The sequence below is a fragment of the Primulina eburnea genome, chromosome 14, assembly GCF_022965805.1.
Source record: "Primulina eburnea isolate SZY01 chromosome 14, ASM2296580v1, whole genome shotgun sequence".
NCBI lineage: Eukaryota > Viridiplantae > Streptophyta > Magnoliopsida > Lamiales > Gesneriaceae > Primulina > Primulina eburnea.
In genome coordinates this window covers 20,025,232-20,030,245 of record NC_133114.1, presented here as the reverse complement: position 1 = coordinate 20,030,245, position 5,014 = coordinate 20,025,232, and the positions used below count along the sequence as shown (strand labels likewise).

At 36.1% G+C, this 5,014-nt stretch overlaps 1 long non-coding RNA gene across 3 annotated transcripts; it reads right to left on the bottom strand.

Annotated features, from left to right (window-relative positions):
* LOC140813320 (uncharacterized) lies at positions 1–2,005 on the bottom strand. 3 transcript variants are annotated; one of them, XR_012113887.1, is made up of 3 exons: positions 1,644–2,005; positions 304–1,184; positions 1–182 (listed from the first exon to the last, which is right to left on the bottom strand). It is a non-coding gene; the product is annotated as an uncharacterized lncRNA (long non-coding RNA). The 3 variants fall into 3 exon arrangements; XR_012113888.1 differs by having other exon boundaries at positions 304–878; positions 1,644–2,000; XR_012113886.1 differs by lacking the exon at positions 1,644–2,005 and having other exon boundaries at positions 304–1,634.
* Between the last annotated feature and the right edge of the window lie 3,009 nt (positions 2,006–5,014).

Sequence of the window (5,014 nt, the reverse complement as noted above, 5' to 3'; positions counted from 1 at the left end):
CAAACCAAATGCTCTTTCAATAATGTTTCTTGCTTGTGAATGCCTCCAATTGAATAACTCCTTGTGATCTTGTGGTGCAGATGCACGATTGCCCCAAGCATCCCTATGATATCTAACTCGTCTGTACGGAGTCAAGAAACCCTCCACATTAGCGTATCCATTGTCGCAAAGATAATAACAACCTACACAATTATTACGTATGAATGAAAGAGAGTGTCACGAGAAACCATTAATGGTGAAATAAAAAAATTCACATAGGTAAACAATAAACACATGTAGAGAATAAATTTATTCACATTTTACCTCTTGGAACCTTGAATGCATCATCCCGAGTTAATGCATCTCTTAAAACTCTGGCATCAGCGGCAGATCCCTCCCAACCAGTCAGAGCATAAATAAAGTTCATATTTCGATCACAAACCCCCAACACGTTTACCGCAATAGTTCCTTTTCTGGTTCTATATTTCGCTTTGCCTCTTGCACGAACGTGTACGCCGATATGAGTGCCATCCAATGCACCAGACAACCCTTGACAAAATATTATGGACAATGCAGAAAATATTATGGACAATGTAAAACAATACTTACTTGAAGTCAAACACATCTTATGGAGAATTTAAAAATGAGAAAGAAAATCGAACATAATAATACCTCAAACCATTTCCAAGGATCGCTGTCACATGTCTCATCCACAGGGGTAGGCTTCACAAGAAGTAATGTATACAACTTCAACAACGCACGCATAACTTCATGAAAATGTGCGCTGACTATCTGTCCATTACGCATGTAATCGTGACTGGTAACCCGATTCTTCTTATGGTGTGCCAATATAGACAAAAACATTGCAACCTTCTATTGGACGCGGACATACCGAGAATCTGTTAGTCATCCTATGTGCATTAAAAGATAGCACAACCTTCCAAATGCATTACGATTCATTCTCAAGTTCAACACACATTGAACATCACCCGCATCAATAATCATATTCAAATGGCTAATTGAGCATTGATTCTTTGTGTCATACTTTACGAAACCGGTGTATTACGAGTAGCGCGATGGCGACGGGAAACCATTCTCGGACGTGGTCGGATTAGAAGGCACAACATCAATAAATTTATAAACAACAGTTGTCGAACCATTACAACCAGTAGAAGTTTTCTACGTTTCTCCATCTTGCCAAAACACTTAACAAACGATAAGACATTCAAATTTAGTCGTAGAAGAGAAGAATATGAACAAAACTTTTAATAAATCAGACTTCCTCAAGGGAAATCTTCATTGCCAAATTTGAAATTTGAGGGATCTGAGTAATCATACGCATTTCAGTGCAATTGAACTAAACTAAATTATGAAGTACAATTACAGAAAGAATGAAGAAAATCGCAATCGATAAGTATGAAATATAAAAACGAACACAATTGGGGCGTAATCCTGTCTTTCCGTACTCTAACTAATGTATTATGATATCAAACTTTTAATCACGTAAAGGTCGCTGCCGGAGTTCATTACTTACAGCACAACTTCAAGAAAACGTGAGGTGGCAACATTTTGTTCCAAAAAAGGTTCGACAGATAATTATATTATTACAAAGTCAAAAAAATTCTCTGTGTTTTGTCAAGATTTTCTTGGCACTAAAAATTTACCTGGTAATAGGAACTGTCTTCGGAGACAGTTTGCGAGATGGAAGTGGACTTCAATGGACAGTGATAAGCCTCAACCAAAGAAGACGGCGGCCATTTTCAGTAGGAGAGAAATGAGTGAGAATTTGGAGGTTTCGTTTATATTAGGGCGAAGGGTATTTTTGGCAAACGAACTATTTGTCTAGCGTACTGTACAAATGAGGACTGAGAATACCTTCCTCAAATTGGGATTTCAGTCCTGCGTTTTCAAGGTTGAACAGTGCACATTTCACGGGCCCCGGGTTACTAGTGCTTGACTTAAAAAGGTACCAAACACTTGACTAAAAAGGTAATCCTACCCAAATCCTAACAACCAAACGTGGCATAAATTGACTGATTGTCATAATTAATACTTAAAAAATTAACAAAAATCGAAACAAAAAAATATACTTAAATCGAAATTAAAATCGTATAAGACAGAAAAATTTTAATTGTTTTGAAGTGGTGTGGAGGGAGGTGAAACGGAAATCGGTATTTATAGACAATTTGTGACTACTAGCGACAGTTAACAAAACATCCGTCGCTAGTAGCGAAGGATTTTATATACCGTCGCAAATATACGGCTATTAGCGACACCTTATTAGAAACGGTCGCGAAACGCGACGTCATATCTTAAATCCGTTGCCGATTAAATCGGCGACGGTTTGCGAAATTCTCAATTAGCGACGGTGTAATAAACCGTCGCTAATTAGAAAATTCTCTCATTTTCGGCAGCATGTTTATAATGCACGCCGTGAATTCATAGGGGAGTAACAGCGCACATTATTGCACGCTGCGGATAGTATATTCGCACCATTTTCCGCAGCGTGCTTTTATTGTACGCCGTGAATGCATAGGGTATTAATAGCAAACATTATTGCACGCTGCGGATAGTATATCATATTACTTTCCGCAGCGTGCTTTGATGCGTGCCGTTAATGTATATGTTATTAACGGCGCACATTAAAAACACGCTGCGGAAAGTATATAATATTTACAGCACACATAAAAATATACTGCGCATATTACTTTCCGCAGCGTTCTTTAAATGCACGCCGTTATTGCTGTCAAGTGCCACTATATTAACAACGCACATATAGGTGTACGCCGTTAAAAGTACTTTTCGCAGCGTGCTTTTAAAGCACGTTGTTGATGACGTGCTGCGGAAAGTCATTTTTCTTGTAGTGACCCGTACCATGGCATCCCCTTTGTGCATCATTATGAAGAGTTTTAAAAAAAGAAAACTCTAGTTTTATGCATAATAAGCCATAAAAACGAAAATACAAGGTAGTGTTTCATATTTTTCATGCAAACATACATCAGACATATAATATGGTTTGATAGATGGGAAAAATAAAGATTAAGGCGTGCCTTTGCGTTTAAAACGCTCGAAATACGAATACTGTAGCAGTGAAAGTTGGCGAAGAAAGGAGAATTATTTATATTTTTTTCTACCCTTTTCTCTTGTCGAAACTCGACAAAAAACCCACCTTGGGATGCAAGGGAGTCAGGCGATCGTTGTTGGAAGGAAGAACGAGGAAGAAATTCGACGAACAAATGAGTGAAAAATCAAAACTTTCCTTGCCTTCCTTCCATTTATTCGGCCGCTTGTTTTGATTCAAATTGTTACGTAATTTGTGTGTGTTTTGTGGGGTGTGTGTGTAGGACTTTTTTAAAAAGAAATTAAAAAAAGTTTCTTAATGGGCTTAATTAAGCCTATTTTTTTTAAATAATAAATTAGGCACATTAATCTTTATAAAATCATTAAGCCTCAAATTACAAGATTTAAAAATACCTAATTTAAAAAAAACAAACCCTTATAAAATATATTATTCACTTACTCCAACCATTTAACTAAAATTTGACCTTAAAAATTCCATAATTCTTAAATTATTTAAAATAATTCTTTTCTTAACTAAAATTTTTTTTATCTTTTAAATCTTTAACACCTTAATCGTCTTCGGTCCTCCGTTCAGACCAACCACCGATATTCATCTGAAAATCTTTAAATAATGAAATCAAATAAAATTATACAATTAATCATTTAGTAAATCAAAATATATCATTCATGCATCTAAAATTATTTAATTAAAATACTTTAGTAATTTAATAATTTCATATATGCGATCTGCGTAGACTGATTTTCAGGCGTTACAACTTGACTATGGATGACTTTTCAGCAGAGTCATCCACCAAACTTTTGTTTTTCAGGAGTTAGCTGAGTGGCACAACAAAATCTTTGGACCGTTTGGAATATTGAAACATGTTCTTAAAGATGGTGAAAATGATAGATGACCAGTTCAGCCTCCGTCCAGCCATGACATCCGTTATAACTTGAAATATTTCAAAGTTGGGGGCATCAAACGAGCCTGCCTTGACGAGTACACCATTGACTACAATATCATCCAATAAGTGAATTTATGGCTTCAGTTCTTTCTTTGGATTGGAAACCTTGATTTTTTATCCATCAGCAGATAGTAGCGTCTGAATCTCCTCAATATCAGAAGTCTTCACTTCAGAAAAGTGAACTAAGCCATCAGTAGGCAGTTGGAAGAGATTGTTGAAGGAGTCATCTTCAATGTTCAGCAACTTGCTGTTGACGGTTGTTGTTATTTTACCGTCATTAGAAATGAAGCTATTACCATAAAGATCTTGAATCTCCTTGGGATAAATTTCTTGAGTAGATAACCCCAGAAATTTCTTCATTCCAGCTGCTTAAAGCTTGAGAAAGACACTTCGAACTTCTTCGTCCTTAGAAGAGAGGACTGAGTCGAAGTCGATAGCCATTGCATTAAGGATGTATGCAGGAATTTGGCTTGCCATTGCTGAAATTTGGATATCTGCGAGGAATAAAAGCTCTGTGTGTTTGATTTGCTCTGAGAGTTGAAATGCTTGTAAAGAAACTGAAATGGAGCGGGCACAATGACTTATGTTGGTGACTATTTAAATTTTTTGACACATGTCAGTCCAAGATTGATTTGAATAAAACATGTGTACGTGGTGTGTAATTGTGGATAAGAATCGGTTGGACTACGTGGGGCCATGTTACCAATCACTATTCAATGGATGACATAATTAAATGCGTAATTTTAACAGTCACATAAGTTTCAGTAAACCTATATGATAAGATCAGTTTTGTAACGTCTCGAAAATTTGAAGGTCCACGTAAACCACATGCATGCAAGTTATTAAAATTCTTTTGTATTCTATTAAATTTTTTTAATGCATTAAATGCATGTTTATTTCATGAATATGTGTTTTAATTCATGGTTTATTAAAGTTTCATGCATTAGGATTTTAAGTTGAATTTCATGCTCGAACGAGAAACGGAGACCGGTGATATTCATGTTTAATTT